The 20199-nt window shown below is 48.4% G+C and overlaps 1 protein-coding gene across 8 annotated transcripts in view; it reads left to right on the top strand.

The window, feature by feature from the left end:
• Positions 1 to 20199, top strand: part of TCP11 (t-complex 11) — a 132842-nt gene that overhangs the window by 59683 nt on the left and 52960 nt on the right. Inside the window, exon 1 of one of the 8 annotated variants that reach the window (XM_070245456.1) lies at positions 13635 to 13932. The exons of 6 other annotated variants lie outside the window; for them this stretch is intronic. The gene's annotated coding sequence lies outside the window, so the exon portion shown is untranslated. Of the gene's footprint in view, positions 1 to 13634; positions 13933 to 20199 lie in introns of those variants that run through there. One more of the 8 variants, XM_070245458.1, reaches the window with a different exon arrangement.

Genomic DNA, 20199 nt, shown 5'->3' with positions numbered 1-20199 from the left:
ATGAGCAGTGCCACATCCGCACCCAGGATCCAAAGCCATGAAGCCCTGGGCCACAGAAGCAGAGCGTGCAAACTTAACCACTTAGCCACGGGGCCAGCCCCTACATTTTTTTTCCAAATACATTTTTAGTATTCACACACATAAAAAAAGTCAACAAATTGTAAAAAAAAACATACTAGCCATTTTCTCTGCCCACAATACATGAAAATAAGCAACTAACATTAAAATGGTGGAGTGGGGTGGCGTGGGACTCTATATCTACTTGGAATGGTAAACTCTTTCACAGGGAATTCCTTGGAACTCAAAACCTGGCTTATCTCTGTGACAGCCCATTCTGGTGTATACTTATGGATTAAGTCTCACATATGAATGTTACCTGTCATGGTGTCCCAAAGCAGGGAACTTTATTGTGAACCTCTGCTTCTGAGAGTAAAGTCTAAATAAACTCAGCCTGGTGTTCCACGCCCTCCAGAATACGACCCCAGTCTGCCTTTCCTCTCTCCTCTGCCACTCTTCTCCAACATGCACATGCCACAAACTCTTGGTCTACTCATTGCCTAATGGATGCTCCTTGGTCCATGACACTCAGCCTGTTACTTAATTAATGCCCTTTTCCTTAATTGGTCTACCAGTGGAAAGCTCACCTCCTCAACCTGACTGACTGTGCACTCCAGTAAACAACGGCTCAAGGGCCATATCTGGCTCGGCCCCTGTTTTTATAAATAAAGGGTTTTCTCCTTCTGGCATCAGGAAGTCATTCAGATTCACTGAACTTGAGTGAAAGAGACAGTGGGAGTTTATGTTATTATATTTGTCTTTAAAATGAGGAAATAGGAGCAAAGGAAGATTAATATATTTGTCCAATGTAGCGTGAGGGTAAAATTGGATCTAGTAGTCACTGTCTTGTGATCTAATTCCTAATTCTTGTTTTTTCTTTCTCTTGGACATCTCCTTTATTTAACAGAAGCTTATAATGTGCCTCCTATGAGTTAAGCATTCTTGTATGTGTGTTATAAATTTTTACTCAGTTGACTCTCAAGACAGTCTTAGGAGTTAGGTACTGCTATTATCATCCACATTGTATAGGTGAGGAAACTGAGGCACAGAGAGGTGAAGTCACTTGTGTTATGTATGTGGCAGAAGCAGTTAGGCTCTGGAATCTATACAGTCACATGTCCCACAACGATGTTTCGGTCAATGATGGATCGCATATACAACAGTGGTCCCATAAGATTAGTGCCATATAGCCTATAGCATCTAGGTGTGTAAGTACACTCTATGATATTCACACAATGATGAAACCACCTAATGATACATTTCTCAGAACATATCCCCATTGTTAAGTGACACATGACTGGACCTAACTACTGTCCTGTGCTGCCTTTCATCCTCAGATATGACTTGCCTTTTCCCTCTGTTGAAAACACATCAAATAATGCCTAATCTCCCCACTGTGTGATCAGTAGAGCTTCTACGCTAACATACTGAATCAGTCACCGAGGAGGGTACAAATAAAGAATGTGAGCTCAAAGAGGGCAGGCGGTTATCTTGTTTACTGCAGTCCCATCACCTAGAACAGTGCCTACTACGTGGAAGGTACTCAGCAAAGTGTTTTGAATGAATAAACGATCAGATGAATAGATGAATGAGTGGGTAAATGTATGAATTGCATATACTGTAAATAAAGTTTTATTGGAACACAGCCATGCCTATTCATTTACATAATGTTTATGGCTTCTTTCCCCAGAGTTGGGGAGTCACAACAGAGGTCATATGGCCTGCAAAGCCTAAAATATTCACTATATGGACCTTTACAGAAAAAGTTTGCTAAACCCTAGAGTGTAGGAACACTTTCTCCCTCTTGTCATCACCACGCCAGGGCTAGAGAGGAACCCCTATCACTAGTAGTTGCATAAAAAATAAATGGTCAAGGATGGCCTTTGCAGGAAATAGCAAGGATGCTCTTTGTGTCTCAAGAATATCCTTGAGGAAGAGAAGGCGGTGTTAGCAGATGGCTGTCACCCTTGCAGAAGTGGTCAGAAGGCAGGTTTTGGCACCTGGGTTGACTTGGGTTTGACTTCCAGCTCTGCCACTTACTAGCTGTATGACTTCAGGCAGGTTCCGTGCTCTCTTTGAACCTCAGCTTGCTTCTCTGTAAAAGTGGGGATGATCAAATCCGCCTCTAGGGTAGTTCAAGGCTCACGCAAGATAATGTGCAGAAACTATCTAGGATCTAGGAGTCCTGATAAATCGTCATTTTTTTTTTTTTAATTGTGAACACCAAATCTGTTCCAGGGATGGTCTCCAATTACTACTAGCCAGTTTCAAATGAGCTTTTGTGCCCAGCTAGCCCTTCACAGAGAAGCCCACCACTGCCCCACTGCCTTTGTCCTGCAGTTCCCTTCTGTAGCCTTCCAGGCTCCATACTAGCTCTCATCCAGCCCAAGCCCTTCCTGACTTCTTCCCCCTGTCCACCCTCTGCACTTACACTCTCTTTCACTCTGTTTTTCAAGTCATTACTGTTCTCGGGTGTTTCCTGTGAACCCAGACACCTGCCCAAACAGATCTGCCCCCAGAGGGGGTCCAGTGAACCTTGAGGGCTGGTCACTTGATTTGACAACAGTGGGCAGGAGCAGCTGCCGAGCAGGCCCAGCCCACCTCCAGGCTGAGTGGGCATGCACCCACCGGTCACTCACCCACCGGTCACTCACCCACTGGTCACTCAAGGCTGGCATCCTCATTCCCAGACACACTAGACAGCTTCCCCTGCCTGGTGTCCCAGGGTTTGAAATTCCAGCTATCAGAGAGGCATTCCTTTGTGATTATTACCCTCAGGACATTCCTCTGTTAAAATACAGGTAATTCCTGGGAGGAGATCACCTGTGTCCAGATTCTTATTAACCTACCAATGGTCAACTAATTCCTGGGCCGTTACAGTCTCAAATGAGATTGTATATCTGCAAACGATTTCAACGTTGTGAAGAGAAATATATAAGCAAAGGATTATTCTTGGTCAGTGTTAAAAGGTGTTACCAGTTATCCTTTTCATTTTATTGCAAATGGCTTTTGAAATAGACCCCAAAGGAGTGACTCTCTACTGGTGGAATTCCAGACTACAAAGTAAAGTTAAAGAAATATTTAAGGTGCCAGGGGCAGAAACTTTCCTTCTCAAAGCCCACTGCCCAAGTGGCCATCAACTCAGCCAAATTCTAGGCCATCTCTGACCACTGGAGTCTTGGAGTGAAGAAAGGACTCTTGGTGTGACTGACTTATTGATGCTGAGGCTTAGAAGGAGAAAGACACTTGGAACGCTCTCATATTACAGATGAGAACTTGAGGCCCAGAGAGAGAGCTGCTCACTCATCCAAAGAAGGGGAGCCTAAGTAGAAAAGTAAGCAGGGGCTAAAGAAGCTAGGGTGGGTCTGGGGGCCAGGAGGGGTCAGAAGGCAGGATGGCACCAAAGCTGCATCAAGGGCACTGCCCTCTTGGCAAGGCTGGCCCCTCCCAGAGCTTATGCTGTGCACATCCAGCACAGACAGACAGACAGAGTCCACTTATGCCCTCACCAGGCTGCCCCTCCTACATCAAGCGCCATTCCTCCTTGCCTGGGGCCATCCTGCCAAGTGGAGGCCTCCCATCCCCAGCCCTTGGCCCACAGAGAAAGTCCAAAACAATGCCTCTAAACTGAAAACATTTTTGTCTTTCTACATGGAACAATGGCCATTAACAGCCATGGAACTGGAGCAGAAACGGACCGGGAACCCCAGGGGCCTGGGAGCCTGAGGGGGTTGGGGGTGGGGAGGGGATTAGGGAACAGAGATCTGGGGAGAGCCTCTCCCCACCACCTCCTCCCATCTCCGGTCTGCACCACTGTCCCCCTGAGGCACTTACGATGCCAGCTGACTTTTCCATTTGGAGTACCATTTGACCCCCACCCCTCATGCTCTCGTGGGGCCCTGAGGAACTGCAGAGGCTGCCCTCCCACCCACCCCAGGGGTGCCTTGGACACACACACACCAGGAAGACCAGGAACCGCAGCCAGGGGACAGCTTAGAACGACCCCACTGACATTCTGCCCCACCATTCCCCTGTTCCCTGAGAAGCCCTGGAGCCCCCTGCTGGGGAGTGGGCAGGACCGTGTGGGTGACCCGGAGGCCAATGACTGACCCCCAGTTCCCTCACTGCGGGAGCCCCCAGCATGGACTCTTTTGGGGGGTGGCTGAGACAATGAGCCCCGCTGAGAGCAGGAGATGACGCATTTTTCTGCGGCTACAAGCCACTTATGACGGGTCTGTCCCATTGAGGAGCAACTGAAACCTCATCCCACCCAGCACGGCTTTTGTCTGCACCACATATTTGTCTTATTTGGAAGATTTTTGTGGGTTTTCCTGTCTTTCTCCAGCGCTCACTGCCCGGAGGGGGACGGAGGCCATGGTGGGGCTGAGGGAAGGGGGTGAGAGGCAGTCTTAGGGCATTATGCCTGGTGGTCTGTGGCACAATTGGAAGTGGGGGAGAGATCTAGCCCCTACAACATCCTCTGTGCCCCAAATGGGCACCTTGGACCCAGGCCACATGCCTCTTCTCTGTGGGACCTGTGCCTCTCCCGATCCTTCCCGGGCCTGTTTCCTCTCCATCTTCTCCTCTCAGCATCCTCAGCTCCAGCTCCAGCATCTCTTTTTATTCCTTCACATTACCTTCCTCCAGCCAGCTTGGCACTTTGTAATTTCCTACCTCCTGGCCATTGGCCGAACCATTCCTCCCCCTGGGAACACCCTTCCCTTTCTTTCTACTTGTCTGAATTTTGAAGTATCTCTCAGGGCCTGTTGCCATCTCACCTCCTCCTTGGTGCCCCCTGGACTACTCTAGCCCTTGGCAGGATCTTCTGCTTCTAAACACCAAAAGTGTGTGTTCTATCCCTTTGGTGATTCCAAACACACCTCACCTCTCTACCATCGAGCGACATGGAGGACAGAGGCCACGGCTTTTGTTCTTTGGTTCCTCCTCCATCATGCCTTGTCCAAAGTAATTGCTCAATTAATATTTGTTTGTCTGTGGATTCTCAAGGGCTGTCCATGGGCCAAATCAGAGAATCACAGTGATGGAAGAGACCTAATCCAATGACCCACTCAGAGCTTGAATTCCTGCCGAAAGGTGTCTGGCTTCAGCTTACACATCTCTAGTGACGGAGATCTCACCACTTCGAGGAGCAACCCATTCCCTCTCCTGATAAGTCTGACCATAGGAAAGTTCTTTCTCATATTGAGCTAATATCTACCACCTTCTGGCTGTCCCCACCCTAGTCCCAGCTAGACCACATAAAACTATTCCAGTCCTCTTGCCTCATAGCTGTCCTTCAGATATTTGAAGGCAGCAATTCCCTACCCCTACGGTCTTTTGTTTCCAGGGGGAAACACCTATTGTCCTAAGCTCCAGTGCCTTAATGCCCCGGTGATCAGGGACTTGGAGTGTTCCCCCACATCCCCGTGCTGAGCCTCCCCCCAAACCCCTGCTGAACACATTCACAAATTTCCCCTCTTTCTGGATCAAAACGGATGTTATAACCTTTCAGATGGGGTTTGCCTCCGTGTGGTAATTTGAGATGCCCTAAAGGAAGGAACCCACTCCCTCAGCAGATTAAAAAAAAAGAAAAAGGAGAGGAGAGGACATGGAGCAACTGCTTTGTCTGTTTCCCGGTTTGTCTTGAAGCAGACCTCCCCTCGCCTGAGGTGGCAGCCGGCAAATCTGACAACCAATTCTGCATGTTAGTGGAGGACTGGCTTTCCACACACCTCAAAGGCTGTCTCTTAGATAATTTATGTGCATTTTAATATAGGTATTCCAAAAGGAATACCAAATGTTTTAAACCAAAGGGGTGACTCATGGTGGCATTTCAGGCCGGTGAGATATTTTGGGACAAGCAAGTCTTGTGGTGGCCAGCCTACCTTTCCCCTGACCCTCTGTGGATGATGGAGAGCTTCCAGCCCCAGATGGGGAGAGCCTCCCTATTTGCATGAGGACCAGGCACTTCCAAAGGGGTTGCCCCCTCCAGCCTCCAGCCCCTATAATCTTTGCCAATTATTGGAACTTACACTTTGCTGCCTTGTATAGTTCACTATCGTTCTTAAGTATCTGTATCTTGGAGCAAATGAAGAACTCCTTGAGGAAAATGATAGGGATCTTAAAGTATTCATATCAACGTTCTGTATCTTGATCATACTTACACAAATGTATGTGTTTATTGAAACTCATCAAGCTATATACTTAAAATGGTTGCATTTTATTGTATGTGAATTATACTTTGATGAATGTGGCTTTTAAAAAATGTTTTTATATCCCTTACAGAGTCTGGAGTCACATTCTGCTCATACCTGGTTTCACATGCATTTGTGGATTGAGTTACTGAGTTAAGCTGTACCTAGAGCTATGGCCAAAAGTTGTCTTAGCTTGTATACCCATCCACTGGCTTGACATGGCTCCTCAAAAGATATGGCTGAAATAAAACTGCCTTCTCTCACCCTGATCCTCTTACTCAGTGACTCAAGCCCAAATCAAGGAGACACACTTGATTCCTCACACAGCCTAGCTTGCAGGACCATTACCATCACTAGTACTGCTATGATTACAGATCCCTCATATACCAGCTCCCTGCCCAGTCTTGCCAATCACTCACCTTGAGAGTCGAAGTCCCCTCCCCGAACCCTTGAATGCAGGGGCACTAATACCCAAGGTTGACTCACCAGACCATGGTGTTGCTCTGAGCTTCCCAGGCATGCTGTTCCAGAAGCCACGAGGCAGTGGTCCCACTTGATGGGCTACTGTCCCTGGGCTAAGGTTCTAACCATCTTCCATGAGTTACGGCTCAAGGTGTCTGGGCCCCTTAGATGCTCGGCCTTGTCCTTCTGCCCAAGAACCTGGCTTCTTTGTCTTATCCTGAGCTTGTGAGCATGTCCTTAAAAAAGAAGACAGTTGCTGCTTGTGAGTAGCAGGATGGGGCGATTTTCATTTGCCTCTTTATGTTTTCCAGTCTATTCTAATGATTCCTGAGTGAGTGCATCTGTCTTGCCTGCCAGGCTACAAACTGAGGGTATGGATCAGATGCTACCCCTCTTTATTATCCTCAGTTCCTAGCTGTGTGCCTGGCACCTAGTTGGTGTTCAGTAATGCTTATGGACTAATTAATGAATTCAGTTTCATGAAAACCATGGGGGAGATGTTCTGCTCTCATCAGACAGTACGAGGTGTTGATGAGGATGCAGAGACCCAAAGGCTTATATACAGCTGATGGAGCGTAACTTGGTCCAACCATTTTGGAGAGCTATTTGGCAATATCTCATAAAGTGGACAATGCCCTCCTAAGTCTTTACTCTGAAGAAAACGTCTCTTGCATGTGCACAAGAATGTTCATTGCATTGTTACACGTAATTGCAAAAAGCTAGAAGTGACCTCTATATCCATCCACAATGGAGATTGTGGGAGTCACACAATGGGCTATATACAGGACAGAATCAATCACAGTTTCACTCATTGACATGGATGACTCTCAGAAACATAAAGTACATCAAAAAATAAAGTTGCAGAGCCAGCCCTGATGGCCCAGTGGTTAAAGTTCAGCACTCTCACCACTTTGGTGGCCCAGGTTCATTTCCTGGTCACAGAACTACACCACCAGTCTGTCATTTGCCATGCTGTGGTGGCAGCTCACATAGAAGAACTGGAAGGACTTACAACTGCAATATACAACCATGCACTGGGGCTTTGGGGAGGAAAAGAAAAAAAAAGGACAAAGATTAGCAACAGATGTTAGCTCAGGGTGAATCTTTCTCTGCAAAAAAAGAAAAGAAAGTTGCAGATGGATATATACAGTATAATACCACTTAGGTAGTCTTTAAATGAATGCAAAACAATACTGTATATTGTTAATTGTATATATTAGGCCCCAGGATGGGCTCAGCGGAAACTCAGGGCCCAACTTACACCTCTGCAAAGGGTATATATAATATGAATATATTTTACTATATGTGTATATATTTTACTATATGCATATGTATTTTACTACATATTGTTTATATCAATATATATAGATATGATATAAACAACATATAGTAAAATATAGAGAATGATAAACATCAAATTCAGGAGACCGGTCACCTCGGAGAATGGTAGGCGAGCAGAGAGATGTATTTGCGTCAGGTACAGAGAGGGTTTCACCAGTATTGACAAAGTGATATTTCCTAGGTTAGGTGGTGGGGGAGGGTACGTGGCGTTTGTGATGTAATTCTTCATTCCGTGGCCATGATTGCCGTTGTTCACCAGACATTTGTGGCTCATTCCCCTTCTAAGTGTGTAGTAGGATGGCGCTTCCTGGTTCCCTGTGGGTGGGAGGGGCCCTGTGACTAGTTCTGGCCAACGAGTTGTGAGCTGGAACATTAGATTGCCTTTTTGAGACCCCTCTAGATTTCTCTTCTGCTTCTGACAGTGTTTGGGATGGTGGCTGTTCCGTCAGCCTGGGTTCCTGAGTGATTTCAGCGAGCAGAGCTCCCTGCTCATCCTTGAGGGACGCATGGCAGAAGCAAGAAGCAGCAAGTAGCAGAAGCAGAAGTGCGCTAAGCCACTGAGATATCAGGTTGTTTGTTACTGTAGCATAATTTAGATTATTCTGACTGATACATACCTTTTAGTGTGTCTAGAATATTTCAATTATAAAAAGGAAATGAGGAAAAGTATATATGCCTTTCAGGCAAGTGCCAAAATTTGACAAGAGAAGGGGGCATAGGAGAGAAGAAAGGCCTGCAAGGCTTCATTGCCATTGCTGTCTCCTTAAAAAAAAAAAAAAAACAAAACTGGGCCAGCCCTGGTGGCCTAGTGGTGGAATCTAGCATGCTCTGCTTTGGTGGTCTGAGTTCAGTCCTGGGTGCAGACCTACACTGCTCTGTTAGCAGCCATGCTCTGCTGGCGGCCGACATACTAAAGAATAGAGGATGACTGGCACGGATGTTAGCTCAGGGCAAATCTTCCTCAGGAAAAAAAAAAAAAGCCATTTCCTAGGACCCTTTTTCCCTTGAGTGGTGGCAATGGATAAGCTCGGCAATGAATTTGGGGACACTTCAGGCTGCAGTGCCCCGGCATTTCATTACACCATCCTTAGAAACCCATCTAGCACCACTGTGCTTTCCCCTGGCCAGGCCTCAGTTTCAGGAAACAAGCCTAGCCATCGCTGGGTGTTAAACACCTGCAGGACAGACTTGGCTTGGCACATTCTCCAGGCTTCTGAGTCCCCCTCCTCCCCTAACCTGCATGAACATCAGCCAGAGAAGATACATGAGATCAGAGCAGACAGGATGTGAGGAAGGTCTTGCCTTATGTCCTTGGCAAGAATGTGAGCCTGGGCTCCTAGGAGCTTGGGACCAGACAGCTCGTCAAACAGTCTGGAGCTCACTGGCACTTCAAACACAAGCCTCCTGCCTTCTCGCCTCCGGAGGAAGTGTTCCTGGATTACCTTGACTGGAGGGGAGGGGAGAAGGACCTGCAGGTAATACCTGGATTTCTATGGTGCTTTTCTTCCTAAAGACTTCAAAAGACTTCCCTTTCTCTGATCTCCTGTGGCCTACCCCAGAAAGAGGGCAAGGAGAGGAAGATTCTATCATTTCTCAGTCCAGGTGAGGAAATGGGAGCCCAGAGAGAGTAAGCAAATGGCCTGAGGTCACAGAGCAGGACAAGGATATGATTCTGGTGGGGAGGGGTCTCTGTCCCAGACCCCATCTCCCCCACCCTGGCCACCCTGCTGGACTGCCTGGCCTCTCTGTGTGGCAGCAGCCTCAGTGCTCTCAGCTGCCCTTGCAGAGGCGTGAACTGCACCCTGAATCTCCACTTAGCCTGTCTTGAGGCCTGAGCAGAGAGGAGGAGGATCCTGGAGAGGCTAAGGTCAGCTCCCCTCCCACAGAGCGGTGACGACACATTGGCCGTGAGCCCTGTGGTCTCGCCACTGGGAGGTCAGTCCAGGGAGGCTGCCAGAACACCGGGGCTGAAGAGGGTCCAGATAACGCAACTGGGGCAGCCTCTGTGGGTGGAAATGACATTTCTTGGCTTTAAATAGCTCCATCTCCGGAGCCCCCAGAGCCTCAGCGGGGCTATTAATTCCTGGACTCCCAGGGCTGCCCAGCCCCGTCATTCTGTTTGCACAAGTTGTGTAAGATCTCAGGCATTTTTCCTGCCACCCGTCTCTCCCACCTCTCTTCAGTTTTCCTGTGCGATTTTAACAAGGAGTTAGTTTATTTCTAGTAGTGGGCCTGGGTTTCAAGCTGACCACATACATATTTTGTCCTTCTTACAAGTGACACGGCTCAAGTCAACAGCACACTCTTGAGGGTTTTCTTTGTAACCTGGTGTCTCCGTAATGAAAGGTAATGTGTATGCGCAAAAATACAGGCCATATCTATGCATGTGTGTGTCTATCAAGTTAATTAACCAATCAGTTAATTAATCTCCCAGATATCTTTTTGAGTATTTAGTATGTGTCAGGCACTGTGCTAGCTCTGGGCACACACGATAAGCAAGAGTCCTAACTGATAAAACAATCGTTATCACCTCCGTGTCTGCCCTCAGTGGTGTCTCCTGGCCTGGCTGGGCATCCCAGCCACTAGGCCCACATGTCTCTGAATCCCTCCCACCCTCACCAAGCTGAGAATGATGAAGAGGAAAAGACAGTGAGCACAAGAGGTACTCAGTGCAGAAAAATGGCAGATCACGGTGGCTGACTGGCTGGGGAAACGTGAATCAATTCCAAGGTGTTGAGTCCAAGGACAGGGAGAATTGGAGAACAAGAAAGACAGATGCATGGACTCAGGAAGGGCCACTCGCCTCCGCGAGGAATTGTGTTTGACTGCTGATAACAAGGTCCAGTCACAGTGGCTTATACACACAAGGGTTTCTTTTCTCACATGAAAGCCCACAGCTCCAGGGCTTGTGCAGCAGCTCCACAGTCCCTGGGATCCTTCTAGCTTTCTGTGTTGTCATCCTCAGATTCTCCTCATGCTCCGGAATAGCTACTGGAGTTCCGCTCATTACATCTGAATTCAGAAACAAGAGAAAGAAAGACAGGACAAAAAGGATATATGCCCCCACCCTTTTAAGGAACCTACCTAGAAGTACTCTGTCACCCTCTGCTTGCCTTTCGTTAACCAAAACTTAGTCAGATGGCTACACCAAGCTGAAGGGAGACCTGGAAGTGTAGTTTTTTAGCAGGACGTGTTGCCCAGCACTCTGTTACTCGTGAAGAAGGGAAGGACTGAAAAGCAATCGGCAGTTTTCGCTATGGCACTCAATAAATATGTGTTGACTTGAACTGCAGCAGGAGGAGAGATAAGGACTTGTGTTTGAAGGTGTGAAACATGCTTTTCAAAGCAGAGGAGTGGAATATTGTGAAGGGAGGGCTGAATGCATAGATTCTCTGGTCAGCCACAGAGAGGTAAGGAAACCGTGGCTCCAGGGAGAGGCCATGGCTGAGCCTGGGTCAAGTCTGCAGCATGGCGGGAAGAGAGAGAAGGACAGCTTGAAAAAGAAAAAATTACAGGCCGTCGTTTGTCTGTTATCACTCTGTGACTTCGTCTGGGCTCCCCCGGCCTCCCAGACAGTCTGTAGGATCTTTGAAGACACCCAGCACAGCTCCTCCCTTTGGGCAGCTTCAGAGGGCACCTGTTAAGCGCAGCATGCCCAGTTCTGTCCCTTGCCCAGGCTGAGCATTTCAAGGACACCCATAGGGAAGGCACCTCCATCTGCTCGTCCCCACCTAGATGCACCCTGCTCAGATCTGGCTGGCATTTAGACTCTGCTTGGGGAATTCCAGGAGCTAAAGAGTTGAGGGCTGCCCCGTGGAGAGGGAGCAGGGGTGTGGGAGGGGCTTCTCCCCTTGCTATGGAAACCCTCAAGAAGTTTTTCCCAGAGATCAGTGGTTCTTAACCAGCGGCAATTTCGCCCCATAGGGGACATTTGGTCAGGTCCGGGAACATTTTTAATTGTTATGAGTTGGGTAGAGGGTGTGCTACTGACATTTAGTGGGTAGAGGCCAGAGATGCTGCTAAACATCCTACAAAGCACAGGACAGCCCCCCGCACAACAAAGAATTATCCCACCCAAAATGTGAGTAGTGCAAAACCCTGGTTTACGTGGTCTGATCACTGGACCCACAGGAAACTTAAATAATCCCAGTTTCACTCAGACCCATGCAATGTTGATTGACATTCAGGCTAACCCTAGTCCTCTGAAATACCTATTTAACCACCAGAGGAAAGAAAGCCTAAACCAGGCTGATCATCATTAACTACCACTTATTGGCCATCTACTATGCCCCAGATTCTTTACATAAATTACTGACAAACTTTTCAACAACCATAACAAAGTAGGCAGCACACCCGTCATTATCCCTGTTCCATAGATGATTTCAGCGGGGTTGGGAGACTTAACGAATAGCACACGCCTAGTAAGTGACCCCAAAGGCCACTCACTTTCCATTCTCCACATGCCTCTCATATTTGTTACAGACCCATTACTACATATATCTGCTTACGGGCTCATCTTTTGAAAGCTCATAATTGGGTGTGACAAATGAGGGAACTCTACTAACTAGCCCATTCCATTAACCCTAGCACCTCCTCCTGCAGCTGTTCTGGGCAAATGGGAATTTCTATGCTTAGAGCATATAAAGATGTTACTAGGAGGATGCATTTTCCTGGAAAAGTAAAGCCAAGTGGCCGCCAAGCAGATGAAAATATACTCAAGTTCATCAAGGGGTGAGGGAAGTACAGTAACAGTGAGATACGTCAGGGTGGTCCCAGCAGACTGGTAGAAATCACCAAGGGCTGTGCCACCTATGGCCTCTGGGTCGAGGGGAAAGGGCATCTTCACTCATTGTTGGCAGGTTGTGGGGTATTAGACCTTTTGCAAAAGCAATCTGTAATGTCTTCTAAAATGAAACCCAGGGACACTTCAACTCAGCAATCCCACTTCTGGGGTATATATAGATATGGAACAAGGATTTTATCACACCATTGCTCACAGTAGCAAACAACTGGAAACACAGTGGATGCCTGTCAGAAGAAGGTAGTTCAATAAATTAATAAAGGTGAATTTTACTGTATGTAAATAGTAATAATAATAATTTTTTAAAAGACTAGTATACAACTATAACAGTTCCTATGATACAGAAAAATACGTCTAACAAGATTCCATTTATGTGTATTTGTGTATATGTAAATACAAAGGGAGATATTTGCATATGCTTATATGAACATGGAGAAAAATATAGAAGGGTTCAATACAGGTTCTTCAAATGGGTTTCCTGGGAGTGGAGATGATGCTGGGGTGGAGACCAAGGAAGAGCCAAGAAAAAAGGAAAAGAAAAGAAAAAAAGTGGATTTTAACATTATGTGTGCTATCAAATGAATGCACTTATGCAACATTTATAAATACGTGGGTATATGTCTAAATTAAAAATTCGAAACTTTAATTCTCTAACGGACCCGAGCGGAGGAGGCGGCAGCGGATTTTCCGCCGCGCAGGTCGCGACTGCGGGTCCCCTGGGGCCGGGGCGGGGGAGGCTGCGCGCTCCCGGGCGGGGTGGGGGAGCCGCGGGCAGCCCCGGCTCGTCCTGGCGCCTGCGGGCGCGCTGCAGCTGCCCTCGTCGGGGGCGCGGAATCCCTCACCTCGAGGGAAGCGGGCGCCGGCCGCCGGGGAGACCGCGCGGGGATTTTCCAGTGGGGGCGGAGGCTCCTGAAAGGCGCCTTGTCGGCCGGGGCAGGCCGGCGCGGCGCGAGGACGGTGAGGCCTGGGGGTGGGGGGACCTCGGCTGGGCACCCCAGGGCCCTGCCTCGGATCCCCCCAGCTGGCCGAGTCGGCTGAAGCTCGGCGAGAGGCCCGAAGCTCCTATTCAGCGCAGAGGCAAGTATTACCTGCAAGGGGGGCTGGGAGCTCATGCCCAGCGTGCCACAGGATTTGTGCACAGCTCTGCCTCATTTTAGCGTCCGAGAGTGGGAATTGTCTGTGTTTGGTGCTCCCCCTCCCTGAGGCGTAGCTCGGTGCCTGGTACATTGCATACGCTCAAGCGACATTTGCATGGTGAATGACAAGGGCCTTCAGCAGGCCATGTGGGGATAACTCCTGTGGTGTCCCCAGCCTCCCTCCAGAATCCTGGGCAGCAGTTCTGTACCGTCAGAATCCCAGTCGATGAGGTTGATCATGGCTGCTCTTGGCCTGTGTCCTGCACCGCCCCCGCGCAACCCCCAGCCCCCCAGGCAGACAGGCTACTCTGAGAACAAGGACTGTATCAGACGTATTTTATTGCTTCCCAGAGCAAAACTCTACACAGCCCGACACACAGTGTCTTTCACCAAAGTTTACTGTGGCAGGGCTGAGAAAGGACACTTGGAGTTAGCAGTTTTCTCCATGGTCGTTGAGTAAAAACCTAATTAGGTCTTAGATATTTGTTGTTTGTACCAAGAGAGGAACTAAGAAATGTAGCCTGAACCCTGGGCCACTCAGGAGGCCTGGTGGCAGGAGGGCAGAGGTGTGACAAAACTTGTTGCTTTTTAAAAAAACTAGAGCACAAAGTTTAAGGGTTGAGTCGAGGTGCTGAGAAGCTTCCCTTGTTGCCTTGCCCTGGGCTGTCTGCCAGGAAAGAGGAAAACCCTTCTAGAAAGCCGAGTCTGGGTTTAGTGCCTCCAAGGGAAAGATTTTCTACCTGGAACTAAAGCAAGTACTAGGTTGCAACCCAAAATCTTCTAACTTCCTCCGTGACCAGAAAGTTGCAAGGGAGAAACGGGGGGAGGGGGAAGAAAAGAACACTGGACTTGGGGTCAAAGGTCTGGATTTGAGCCGAGCTCTCAGCCACATAGATCAGCCCCTTGACCCTGGGAAAGTTCCTTGACTTCTCTGAACCTCAGTTTCCTCATCTGTAGCCTGGGGATGATAATCCCACTTCATTCATATGACAGTCTACTAATGGATGGATGTGTACCTGTCTCAGTTCCCTACACACAGCAGATGGATCCACAGTAAAAGACTGTGCTTCAAACAGATACTTGCATGCCAGTGTTCATGGAGGTATTTTTCACACCAGCCGAAAGGTGAAAGGAACCCAAGTGTCCCTTGACAGATGAATGGATAAACAAAATATGATATATTTGTACAGCCACACAATGAAATATTATTCAGCCATCAAAAGGAATGAAGTTCTGATCCATGCTACAACATGGATGAACTTTGAAAACACTATACCAAGTGAAAGAAGCCAGTCACAAATGGACAAATATTGTGTGATTCCACTTACATGAGGTACCTAGAATAGGCAAACTTAGAGAGACAGAAAGTAGCATAGAGGCTACCAGGGGCTGAGGGGAGGCGAAATGGAGAGTTACTGCCTAATGGGTACAGACTTTCTGCTTAGGGATGATGGAGACGTTTTGGAAATAGATAGTGGTGATGGTTGTACAACAGTGTCACTGTAACTAATGCCACTGAATTATACACTTAAAAATGGTTAAAAGGGCAAATTTTATATTATACATATTTTCCCACAATAAAAATTTTTCAAAAAAAAGAAAAAAGGCTGTGGGATCTGACTGTGAAAAGAAAGTTCTGTTTTTAGCAGCACTTTTGTGATAGCTCCCAAGTGGAAAGAGCCCAAATGTCCGTCTACAGTAAAATGGACGAAGTCTTGTCTGTTCACACGATGGAATGCTATGCAGTTGTGAGAATAAATGACAACCACGCACAAAGATCTGGGTGAATCTCACAGATGTGACGTTGAGTGAAAGAAGCCGGACACTAAAGAGGACGTTCTGTGTGATTCTGTTTATACAGAGTTCAAAAACAGGCAAAATGAATCCGTGGTGCTAGAGATCAGGATAGGGTTACCCTTGGGAGTAACTATTGGAAGGGGGCATGAGGGGGCTTCTGGGGGCTGGCAATGTTCTGTTTCCTGATCTCGATGCTGTTACCTGGGTGTGTTCACTTTGGGAAAGTTGTCCAAGCTATTTTACACTTACCGTGTGTGTTCTTTTCTGTATATATGTTTACTTCAGCAAAACTTTTTTTAAGGTTCAGGTTCGAGTCTTGAGTGAAGGGAATGGTAAACTAGAAAGTAAAGCTGCAGAAGCCTATTTACACACTTAGTCTGCGCCAAGCCTGAGGGACTGCAGAACTAGATTCATAATTCTCTACGCTGCTTGCGATTCGTACCGCTCCCCCACCCCTCCAGGCTTCCGTGAGCTGTAACCAATTAGTTTTTGAACTCTAAACAGCTGAGTTTCCACAGCTTACACTGCCAGGGATCTGGAGGGGAATGGGGTACACCCCAGCACCAAGAAGAGGCCCTGAACCCCAAGCTCACTGCCTCTACAGCAAACCATTGCCCAGGGCTTGCGGGCACACAGTAGGCATGCAGCAAATACTTTTGGTGAACTGCATCATAAAAATTCTTCAAGTACACCCCTGAGATCCCACTACCCCCAGTCAGGGAAGGGCTGTTTGCGTCCCCTTTGGGAGCTGCTTGCAAGGCCGTAGGGCCTGGGGACCTAGAGAAGAGGTTGCTCTTTCCCTCCACATCGGGAGTCCACCTCCAAGCTGCCCTACTGGACACTGTGGGGAGAGCTGATCCAAAGCATTTGACTCGGCTCCGGCTGACCCAAGGTGACTCCTAACACCAAACAACCCTGCAGTTGGGGTTGGGGGCACTGGGGAATGTATATTTTTGCTTCGTGACAAACTGCTAAATAATAGATCTGGCTGGGGTTTCGGTTTCTACCCCACCGGCGTGACCAATGTGTTGGCCTATTGACTCAGTTGGCAAGTTATTTTGGCCCTGTGGGGACCCAGAACTTGGTTTCTGCTCCTGGAGGTCCCCTCTCTCCTGGGGGTTTGGTCCTCCCCCAGGTGTTGTGTTTGTTTGCCTGCCTGTCTGGGGCCCTGAGGGCTGGGGAAGGCAGCATGGGCTGTTACATGACCTGGGGCACGTGGCCCTGGGGAGACAGCTTGCAGAGGTGTTCCTCAGGCACAGCTCGAGTCGCAGCAGCATATTTCTATTTGTCCCAGCAAACTCTGCCCTCCCTCTCCCTCCAGGCTCTCTGCCTTTCTCCCTGCAGCAAACAGCCAGCCACTCTTAGGATTCGTGATAGCAGGAGCAGCGACATAATCCTTACATGTGACTAGTGCTGTATGGTTTAGGAAGCACTTTCACAGCATCTTGTCGCTTGACGCTCCCACAGCCCTCTGTTTGGGGCTGAAGCTCAGGGAGGTTCTGGGACTTACCCAAGGTCATGACTTATAAAGGTCAGAGCATATCTTTTGATTTCCGGTCCTGTCTTCCCGCTTCTGACCCAAGATGCCCTCTTGCCTTTGGAGACTGGCGCGAGAGGCTGCTAGTCGCCACCCGAAATCCATTCCCCTTTCTTCCTTAGCAGCAGAACCCCTGTGTTATTCAAGGCAGCATTGTGCCTAGGCCAAAGAAAAATTCCCAGCCTCACTTGCAGCCAGTGATTTATAAGCAGAAACTTCAGGGAAACTCCTTAAAAGGGGAGGATGAGGGCATGGACCTTTTTTGCTTTTACACACTGCCTGGAAGTCAGCTCAGCAGCCATCTTGGACAATGAGGTGACCTTGAGAAAAAAGTCACGCGCTAGGATAGGAGAGCAGAAATTAGAAGGGGCCTGAGTCTCAGATGACCAGAGAGCCACTGTATCAGCCCAGACTTTTACCTCCAAACTTCTTTTACGTGAGAGAGAAAGAAACTTCTGTCTAGTTTAAGTCACTGCTGTATGGTTTTCTGTTTGCAGCCAAGTTGAATGTCTCCTGATTCAGGGAGCCTATTTCCAGTGATACACAGTCTGTCCTGCTCCCCTTCCTGCTCACTCGGAGTGCAGGGGGCTCTCTCCTCATAGTTCTCAGCTCTCATAGTTTGTACCTGCTGGGCGTAAGTCATGAGAGCTGTTCCAGGCAGGCCCCTTTCTGTCCCTCGAACCTGCTGAGAGTTCAAGAGAATGACCATACGATACACCTTCTCCTGTGCGTTCCTACAGCCAGGTGAAACTGTGAAGTGGGGAGAACACAGAATTCCAAGCACTCAGCAGTTTGCAGAGATTGGATTCCTCTGAGGGATGGTTTACAAACACACACACTTCCAACCCCCCCTCGTCCCCCCAGCTTTCCTGAGGCTGGGAAAGAGATCTCATCGTTTGGGGCCTACTCATCATCTGCGCTCCTGCCCCCAAAACACAGCACAGAACGGTGGAGTCTATGCTTTTCTGATCCCTGTCACGTGACTCTTTACAGTATTGAATTTGGAGCAAACACCCCTAATAGATGCATGTTCACTGACATAGGAATAAAAGGCGCACTCCTCTTAGCCCGGATGTGCGGAGCTGCAAGTAACTGAAGACCCAGGCAGTAATGGCTGACTCGAGGATCCTGACTGGTCAGGGGAGGGTGGGGTCAGCTTGGTTCATCAGGTCACAGATGTCATTAAGGGCTGGCCCCTCTCTGGATTTCTCAAGTTCCTCCATATTTAGTGTGTGGGTTTTGTTCTCAAGTCTGTCTCTTCAAGGTCACGTGTTAAAATTGGACCTGCCTTCTCAGCAGGAAAAGGGGACAGGGGCCGTGCCAGCCTGCCATGCTTTGGCACTCATCCCCTTTCTAAGAAGGAAAATGTCTTTTCCAGAGACCTCTGGTGAATGTGTCCTTATGCCTCACTGGCCAGCACTGGGTCACATGGCTTCACTGGTCACAAAGGAGTCTGGGAAAGTATCAGGTAACCAGAGGAAAATGGAGGTGGGAATGGAATGGCTGTCGGGTGGCCACCCCATAGGGTCTGCAATGCACATGTACCACAGGGCTGATACATTAGGTACAGGATAAGACCGACGTTAAAAAATAGGGATTTTAAGGAGATAAGATAAAAAGTAAATAGACATTCTAATGTTCCCTCCCACACGGCTCCTGGGGCACAAGCACCCACTTTGGAGACCACTGGTGGAGCATAAAGGACACTGCCTCTGCAGCCAGAAGGACTGAGTTTAAATCCTGTCTCTGCTGCTTATTAGCTGCAACCCTGGTCTAACTCCTTAGTCTTGTTAAGCCTCACTTTCCTCATCTGCAAAATGGGGATAGGAATAGAACACAGTTGGTAGGGTTTTGTACACTTCCCTGCTTGGTACTCTGCACTTGTCAGAAACAACAGATACCACATATCATGTCTCCCTTGAACAACAGCTTCCCATTCATGGGGCAGGGGATGGGGGTGGGGAGAGTTAAGGAAAGCAAGGGTAATTCCTCAAAGAGCATTTCGATAATGCCCATCATTTACGTATCCAGGTGTTTCTCATTTCTAGAGCGACAAAAGCCACATTCTGAGGATTCCTACCAGGGCTAGAGCATGGGGCCGGGAGTCCTGCCGATGTTTTCCCAGCTCTGCCCTATCTACTGCAAGCCCCTCATCCCGATATTCCACTCTCTCAGCCTCAGTTTCCTCAGCTGGAACGTAGGAGGGCTGGGCTAGAAGGTCCTAAGCCTGTCCCCTCTCCTTCAGTCTAGGGCATCCCCATCATCAGTCCCAGCTCGTGGGACATCTCTCTGCCTGGTCTCTCCCACTCCTGCCCCCCGTCCATGCCCCCAGACTTGATTTCTGAGGTCCTGCCCCTTGTGGCTTCCCTTCCCTTTCTCTTGCCCGTTTGCTCCCCTGTACTGTGGTAGCCCCGTCCTTTTGAAAGTGCTCTCTCTGCCGGCATCCCGTGAGATTCCATCATCTTTCTAGGGAGGAGGCAGCAGGAAGGGCTGGGCTCTGCTGGAGACTAGACCTGGGTTCAGATTTTTCCCCAAAACAAGTTCAGAGCATTTTCAGTGTACTAGGCCTTGTCCTAAGGGCTTCACATGTTTTAACTCACATAACACTACGAGGTAGATACTATTATTGTTATCCTCGTCATTCCCACTTTTATGTTATTTATTTATTTAACTTCTTTTAAAGATTGGCCCCTGAGCTAACATCTGTTGCCAATCTTCTTCTTTTTTTTCCCTCCTTCTTCTCCCCAAAGCCCCCTAGTACATAGTTGTACATTCTAGCTGTAGGGTTCTTCTAGCTCTGCTGTGTGGGACATTGCCTCAGCATGGCATGATGAGCGGTGCCATGTTGGCGCCCAGGATCCAAACTGGCGAAAC

This window comes from Equus caballus, chromosome 20, assembly GCF_041296265.1.
Source record: "Equus caballus isolate H_3958 breed thoroughbred chromosome 20, TB-T2T, whole genome shotgun sequence".
Lineage (NCBI taxonomy): Eukaryota > Metazoa > Chordata > Mammalia > Perissodactyla > Equidae > Equus > Equus caballus.
Note: the sequence above shows the minus strand (reverse complement) of the source record. Positions and strands in the feature narration are given on the sequence as shown.